Raw genomic sequence first — 9,359 nt, forward strand, 5'->3', positions numbered from 1 at the left:
TGAGCGTTAAGCGCTCATCTTTGTTTACAAATTTGGAAAATGGATAGGTTTTTCCTGCTTTATTATTTGGTGTTGTAACTCTTCCTTAGCTTCTTTTACTGGTGGAAAATTGTTCATCATCTCGACGTTGGTTTTGCAAACTACTGCTGGAGCCAATGTACGTCATAAATGGCAATCCTCCATTTTTGTATTGCTATACTTCTACTTCTTGTGTTACCAACTTCTATTATCCTTATCAGAAAGGCATAATGAAGTGCAGTTTTTAGAGTTACGCGTTCACAAACGGTAAAACGGTCAATCTCAAGATAATATCAGAAAATTCTCCTCATGATGTTTCGTGATACTTTTAATTTTGTATATTCAATAGAATTAAATTATATCAAATTATATCAATAGATAAGAAGAGCTCTTTTTAGTGGATATGTACAATATATACTTAGGCTGTTGTTCTCCAAGTCAACTAATCTCTTTACTGCAATAAACGAAGTTCATTTACATATACTGTTGAACTTTGGTCTAGTCTTAAAGTGTACCTACTGATATTAACCGATAGACTACATCAATCTTTTAACGCTGAAATGTAGGTTGATCCTCAATTAGCAAGTCAATTTGAGTTCAGACGTCAATGCGCCTCACTACGACCAATAGTTTACTAATCCGATGGGATCGAATAACAAAACCGGATCGTAATAAATTGCCAAATGTAGTCGGTTTCTAGGGCAGATGGACAACTAATTGTACTACGTTAGCGAAATAAAACCGGTGTCTACAGTACTATTTTGTAAAGGCCATTGGCCTTTTTTCCGCTTGCCTAAACAAGAGAATTTAGAACAATAAACAAATAGACACGACTCATGTGTATAATCAATGTGTTGATATGTAATGTGATTGTATAAATTGAAACCTAGAAAACCTAGTATCGAGGCAAACCAATCTTGGTATCGCGATGCTATTACTCTTCAAAACTGTATTTATTGAAAGTATATCAGTTTTAAAAACAATCACAGCATATGGCAACAAACCAGGCGAAAAGCCAGGAGACAACTTGATTCCGCTCTTGATTTCATGATTCGCATGATGACAGAGAACAGGCCCATGATCTTTTAGCTTGATAGATGTTTATAGTTGGACACAATCTCAGTCAAGTTTCGAAGTGATGACTAGATGAACGCATTATGTGTATTTTCTTCACTTATTTACTTTATTATTCATTCCAGCAGAGAACATTACCTTAGAAATAAGTTTAACACTTTCAAGGACAGAACCTCTAAAGGCGATGTCCCGATTCCATGTGTCATACTACTGTTAATAAAAGCTCAATGACTCTAGGGCAGTGTCCGTGAGTGTTAAAAATAAAAGTAACCAAGTGTCAGCATGTCTTGTGAAAAATGAAATTCTTTGTATGTACCTACATCTGAAAACTTCGTTCTGTTTCGTGACGTATGAAATATCGCTAATATATATTTAAATTTTCCAGATCATAGTAATAACGTCTAAAGAAAATCTAATATATTAAGTATAAATTTAATGTGACAATATTTGATATTCGAAATGCGTTTTTCTTTGTATTTTATTTACATCTCTCGCAAGCATCAATGGTTGTAAAGCTGCAAAGAGCATGAATGAAATTTTAATAGCGCCTGGCTTTCGTGAAATAAGTCCACAAATTATATATTTTTGTATTTTAATTCTACGTTAAACCTCTTTTTGTGGCGTAGGAATTACTTCACGTAGATTCCGAGTTCTGTTCTCAGTCTGATGTATTAAATCATCTACTATATTTTGTAGGATTATACTAAGTACGTTCTTCAAGTTAAGTAAAATAAATTAACTTGGTTAGGAACACTGATTGTCATCTTAATATAAATTGATACAACTTTGAGCAATTGAGTAATTTCTTAGAAGCAATTTTATGTATTAATATAATTAGCAATCTTCCGGTAGGAATTAACTTTGCCTTAATTGTAGCAGTCCTCGTCAGGTTATTTTTGGAATATTATTAGATTTTCGTTGAATTCGTAAATGGAAATAAATACTCAACATTGCAGTTTAAATGCGACAAGTAGTTATAGACGACAAGCTATACATACATCTACGCATATATTACTTATTCTTCTTCTATCGTGTGGGTATTAGTATAAACGTAAACAACTTGTAAACATCACAATAGTAGAAATTACTTCCGCTGACCTTATCACAGAGGGTATATAATAGCCTAATGACAATATAATAGCTTAAAACGCTTAAAAAGCGGTTTTAAAATCATTTCAGGCAGGCAGGTTTATTGACTTTAAAAAAACAAGATTTGTAGGCACGCTTTACAATCATTAGAGCATTTGAGAAAGAAATAAATATAAATAAAATGTTTCACGTACATGGGCGGTCGGTAACAGAATTTTTTCAGATGATGATTCAGCGGACGAATTTTTTAGCTAGACATGTCGTGAAACCACAAATGTTCGTGATTTCACACACCCCCGTAACGTACAGATTACCTCCTCTTTGAGTATTAAGCTTAAATGTTTGACTAGGCTTTGCACCTGCTGACGTCATAGCCCTGTTCATAAACCCGGATGACATGAGCATGATTCTGCTCAAACTAGAGAATGACATCCATCGTAATTATTGCTATGTAGCAATGTAATATACACACGGTGTTGCTAGCCAGTTCTGTTACTTGAACTTGGCTTGACACGCTACCGCGTGACTAGAAAGGGTAAGGTTAAACTCACAATTAACACACTAGTAATGAAATCCTCTGGGCACCTTCAAGTCTGTTGTCTTAAATTTTGCACCGGATGAGAGCCCTCTGCGCTCCCCATTTGTCCGGCCAAGTAGCTAATGCCATTTTGGCGGCAAATGTCTATAGTAAGTCTATAAAAATTACTATGTACCTAAAAAAAAACCTATTTTTATTACTTTTCTGTAATAGTCTGATAAAATGCTTTGGGCTAAGAGTAGATAATGATATTATTACATACATAAACCCACGCCCGTAATCCCTAATAGGGTGGGTAGAGCTACAGGTAATCAGAAGACAACTTGCAGGTACTTTTGACACAAAGTTCTATGATTACAATTAACCGTGTGGTGACAAATGATCCGCATATCTATCGCACATGTATTAAAAAGAAACGTGTTAAAAAATCGAAGAGAAGAGATTAGAGACGATACAATCCCGCTGTCGGTTTTTACGACATTATTATGCCGGGGAAAAGAAGCAGAAGAACATGTTCTGTTTTATTCGTTATCAGTCCAGCATAGACAATATTTTACACATAATTTAAGTCCGTCGCATTAACATTATTCGCTTTTCGCAAGCCGGAGGGTACCTATAGCTGTCCTACAGGATACAGATCCTGTCAGGCAGATTTTATACCCGTGTGTATCTGCTATGAATGCTTACAAAACTCGTATTTTCACTTAGTGCATACAAAATACGTATTTTCATATAGGTGTCTCGTTTACATATCTGTGAAAGGAAACAGACCCTGAAAAATTCAAATATACTTTATTGCACTTAACAACTAGTTACATCACAAACTAGAAATGGACGTTTACAAGGGTGGACTTATCTCTAAGAGAGATCTCTTCCAGCCAACCCAGAGGTAGTATTAGAGTAACTGCGGAAGAATAAAAAGAGGTGCAATATATTAAATACATTATAATAATTATATCTACATATAAAATCACTTAAAAAAATACACTTCTCATCAAAAAAATCGAAACACCTTGCAAGTTTACGTTTTGTCAGGATTATCAGAAAAATGTGTACATTTAGGAATAAATGTTAAATGTCGTTTAATAGTGAGTAATATGAGCTTATCAAATCTTAATGTTAATGTTCTAAATTTAAATGAATTTTTCATAGGTTTCGTATTTTGTTAAATGAGTCATTTTTATTCCGTATGGAGTATAAAGGAAATGGATAAAACAACACACGTAAATGAAAAAAAAAGCTAAAAAACGTTTATTTAATAACTTGTATTCCCTCCCCGAGCTCTAATTACTGCTTCCATACGGTTCTTCATCGATCGGATGAGAGTCACGATCACATGCTGTGGTATATTGTCCCATTCCTCTTGGATTGCATCTTGCAGCTGGCTAAGTGTTTCTGGGGCAGGATCTCTTGCTCGAATTCGTCTCTTTAATTCATCCCACAGATGTTCAATGGGATTCATGTCCGGGCTTCTTGCTGGCCATTCCATAATAGAGATATCGACTTCGTTAAGATAATCTCGTACGACGCCCGCGGTGTGAGCCCTAGCATTGTCGTGCATGAATATGAAGCCGTTGCCAATAAAATGTGCATAGGGTATCACATGAGGCTCGAGACACTCTTCGACGTACCGATGACAGTTTAGTGCAGGCAGACGTGGCCCAGACACGAAAGCAAGCTCTGTCTTACCGTCGGCGCTGATACCTCCCCAAACCGTCCACGAACCGCCACCATAGCTGACCTTTTTTTCAATGCAGCATTGTGCATAGCGTTCTTCGTCTCTTCTGTAGACCTTGTTCCTTCCGTCGTTACCATACAGCATAATTTTACACTCATCAGAAAAGAGAACTTTGCTCCACTGTAGGTATGACCAATTTAGGTGCTCACGTGCAAAGTTAAAGCGCGCTCTTCGATGGTCTGCAGTTAATTTCGGCCCATTTGCTGGCTTATGCGGTACCAGTCCACGATTCTTCAACCTTCTTCTAATTGTAGAGTCACTTACAGCCACCCTTCGTACAACACGAAGCCGCTGCTGCAGTTGAAAAGCGTTAAGGCGTCGATTTCTTAAAGAAGTTGTTACAATAAATCGATCATCTCGCTCAGAAGTGACCCGATTCCTGCCAGATCCTGAACGGCGCGTGAACAAACCAGTCTCCCGATAACGTTTATCTATAGACTTTATGAACAGATGACAGGCTTAGATGCAGTCTTGCAGCCACAACACGCTGACTAAGGCCAGAATCCAGCAATGCCACAACTTGGGCGGCTTCTGTGGGCGAAGTATCCATACGTTTTAGAAAAAAAACCTTTTTTCAGACGTCCCAAAGTCACAGTATTGAAATAAAAAACAAAAAGTTTAAGGATAGGCGCCAATTTTTAGTTTTTAAACGCTAAATGTACTCCAACCCTAAACACACATTTGTCTCAAAACAGTGATTCATTTCGTTTATAAGATAAACAAATGAAATTCTAATTTTGAATTTAGAATTTTCGCTTATTACTGTAATGGCCAAACTGCCAGCTATACATTTATGTATTTTTTTTCATCGTATGAATTCTTTTTTGTGTTAAATTCGGACAGAAACAATGAAAACGGAAGTGTTTCGATTTTTTTGATGAGAAGTGTATATATACACAAACATATGCCTAGCCCTCTATAAATATATACACATATAAAATATACTATACCTACATACATACCTATTATATATATAACAATATACTTAGACTACGAATACTCTATGGATAAAAAGTGCTCTTTGACTCTCTTCTTAAAAATTAGGTAAGAGGAACTCTCCTGAACTACCCTCGGCAGCCTATTCCAGAGCATGGCTGCACGGACGGAAAATGAGTGAAAGCCAAAATTGGTATTGGTCCTAGGTATCTCCAGCATCTTAGTAATACATGGACGCCTAGAACGTGCGGGGAGGGGGCAGGAGGTGGAAGCGGGACCGTAGATAGGAAGGGGTAAATTCTGCATATTTATAATATTAAGATCTTACACATAGGGGGACCCCGAAGCAGTAAGCGGGAATTTTTGTGATAGTACGCCCCCACGCCGAGGTTTCTGTGTGCATACAAACTATACATAACATAAAATGTTCTGCCCCAAATGGTTTACCACCATCTCCTAGCCAACGCTAGATTGTCTCGTTTTCACTGAGTCCAATTACCTAATCTGAAGATTTGACAAGTTTTTTACAGAAGCGACTACCTGCTCCCCAAAATGCGTTAATCAGATTCTCAGATCCGCGAGTACGATTCAGCTGTCGAAAAGCGTTCGTGTGTTCAAAAAATGTGTGGCACGAAATGCCTTTTGACAGTTAAATCGTGCTGGTGTAATAATTTGACCAATATTACGTCTAAAATTGATCTTAAAACAGCCTCCGTGGTCTAATGGTTAGAGCGTTAGGCTCACGATCTGGAGGTCCGGGTTCGATTCCCGAAGGGGACTTTGTCGAAATCACTTTGTGAGACTGTCCTTTAAGTTTGTTTGATAAGGACTTTGCAGGCTTGAACTACCTGATTGTCTGAAACAATAAGATGATTCCATGCTTCGGTGGGCACGTTAAGCCGTTGGTCCCGCCTATTAGCCGTAAAAAAACCTCCACCAACCCGCGGTGGAGCAGCGTGGTGGAGTATGCGCCATACCCCCTCCGGTTGAATGAGGGGCGACCTGTGCCCAGCAGTAGGACGTATATAGGCTGTTTACGTTATGTATTGTTCTTGAATGTTACCACTGACTGTTTGTTTCCAGATCATTCCAACGCTACCGAGCTGCTGACTAATGGCAACGCCGTTCGCATGAACCCGCGCGGCGAGCGCGACGACTGCAAGCGCTCATGCGTGCGCGACGATCAATTATAAAATTTATTCAAATAATTACATTCTCCAATAAATACTACGCAATGTGTAAAATTGTGATAAGACTGTAAAAGATCTCTTTTGTAAGGAGCCAAGGTTATAGAACCAATCAACGTCTATCTTTATCGTGTGTAAATAAATAGTTGTTAACAAGCAGTTTTAAGAAGTTGTTTCATTGAATCCAACGAGTGATTTGTTAGCGTCATTGAATCAATAATGAATATTTGCTTTTTTAATGTTTGCGAATGATATAATTTATAATATTTATCAGACAGTTTGGTAAATCCTTAATGCGTTGGTGAACCTTTGCGCCATTCATTTTGATAAAAGTTTTTGATTCGGTTGTGTAAAAATTGTGTTTTATTATGAGTTCTGCCGACAACAGTTTACGGGGTACCACGTAGGTACCGTTCTATGTGTCTTACTGTACAGTTCGTTAAGTCGTTTATTTTATCGCTTAAGGTTTCGTCTTAACTTTTATCCCTACTTAATGACTTTCATCCTTGATCAGATAAGTACTGTAACACTGTTTATTTCCTAACTTTCGGGTGAAATGTGATAAAGAATTGCTAAGTAGCTAAAGAATAATGAACTCATTATGTTCTGTAGTATAAATAGTAACGATAATGACACACGAACAGAAATGTGTGTAAATATTATATTTTTTAGTTACTTGCACCAAAATTGTTGATGTTCACCATAATAATTACGTATAATATTATAGAGAGAATTGTCCCAAATATTCGATTAAATTTAAACAAACGGGACTTTTATGCCTGTAATACATTCATGTGATTTACTTCCATTCGTGATACACCTACATAACACTATATATACGTTACAAACTGCAAATGTCATTTATTTTCATACGAATACATAGCTAAAGACAATACGCAAACTATTTTGTGAAGATAATATTTTTGTCATGATATTGTACCTAATAGTATTTAAGTAGATACTAGTCTAAGCCTGCTTTTAAAAAGCGTATTATTTCCATCATATTAAAATCGTTGTTAAAGTTTTTTAGTAATTGTTTCATTGATTCTCCATTCTCTCTAAGAAATGTCTTTTCAATTATTTATATGCAAAACTAGTGAGGTTATTTTTTTAGAGCCGTAGCGGCTCAGCTCTACAGACGCAGGTACTTAGTTCATCTTGCTCGTGTTCCGTGGTAAGCAAACTCTTGAGACAAATTGGCGGCAAATACGGCCACGGCTATCTTCAAACATTTCAAAGAATTTCAAAGAAATGTACCTATTTTCTTGCTTCATACTTTTTAGAGAGTTTTGCGTAGATTTTTGAATTTTTTCCGTAGTCGGGGTTTAGTTCTTATACGGTCTCATTTCTTAAAATTACTTGCTTCTGATACAATGCTTTATGCAGGATTTGACGCTAATACCTTTAATAGCTTTCTGGAACATGTCTGAGTAATCATGTTATCAATTCGACGTAATTATTGAGTAAATACTTACACGGAGACACGCAACACCATTGGTCGTTATAAACATCATAGACGTAATGACGTCAGGTTTGGTGGCATATTTTAAAGCTGCTCACAGCCCTGTCAATAAGTAATCTTTATTCAAGCACCATGCGTAATTACACACAAATTAAAATTAAGTAAGTCTTCCGAAGCATATTTTTTTAAAGTTGCTCAAAGCTCTGTTAAAGATCACTTAAAGATCACTTACTCTTCATTTTTTTTTATCCTGGTCATTACGTCCGAAATAAATCAGTAGGGCTAATATGGGCTACGTGATAAAATGTTGTCACAGTCATTTTATCGATCATGTCGACGTAGTTAGGTCGTTGTGTGTGTTGTTATGTCGTTTTATTTATTTATTACAACCACATCACATAAATTAAAACATTTTAAATTTATAAGGTTACGGTATTGTGACTTATATACATGACAATTACGGCGTACATAATTAAGGGTACTCAATTAAGGGTACTTAAGTATTTAAAAATTAAGTAAAATTAAAATTACACATCAAAATTAAAAAATAGAAATAACCGTCGTCGTTTTGTCGATTGGTGCTAATATGTGAACCCAAAAAAGTCATGTCGTCCTGTCAAAATACGAACAAAATCGCGCGACACGCATGTTAGTGAAAAAACAAAGGTATCGATTTCGACAAAATTTACTGAATCGATCTATAATTTTATCAAGTTGCGCATGTTCGCCCTGTAGGAATAATATAAAGACAAGAACCTCATTTTCTTGGTGTTATTGAAGCAACAAGTAGGCATTTTCTACAACTGAGCTACAAGTCTCCAACTTCAATGATCACATCAATCGTCGAAAGAATTGTAGGTACTGAGAAATGGTAAGTAAATTTTATTTTTTAGATACTTTATTTGATAAATTATGATATATCGAGATACTCCCAATGTGACTTAAATCTTGTGAGACAAGTGAGATTTTGCTGAAACCAAAACAAAAATACTTAAAACAAAATATAAAAATGTGCAAAGAATAGAAAAACAATTACAATACTGTATGTTCGTCATGCTGATCTGAGACTAGCATGACGAACATAAAATATTTCTCAGAGATTATTGGATCAACCCAAAACTTTCTTTCCTCTCTTCTGTTCCTCAAAAGCCAGAGCCTCTGTAAATTCGCCTTCCAAAATCGATTAAGGCATCCGTTCTATGTAACAGATGATGTTTTATAGCCGGATATCTGGTTACCTTAACCTACTACTGCAACGTGTAACCTCTCGTTTGGACGTTAAAAATATGTATGTAAAAAACTTTGTTCCAGAACCTT

Source organism: Pectinophora gossypiella, chromosome 10 (genome assembly GCF_024362695.1).
Source record: "Pectinophora gossypiella chromosome 10, ilPecGoss1.1, whole genome shotgun sequence".
Classification (NCBI taxonomy): domain Eukaryota; kingdom Metazoa; phylum Arthropoda; class Insecta; order Lepidoptera; family Gelechiidae; genus Pectinophora; species Pectinophora gossypiella.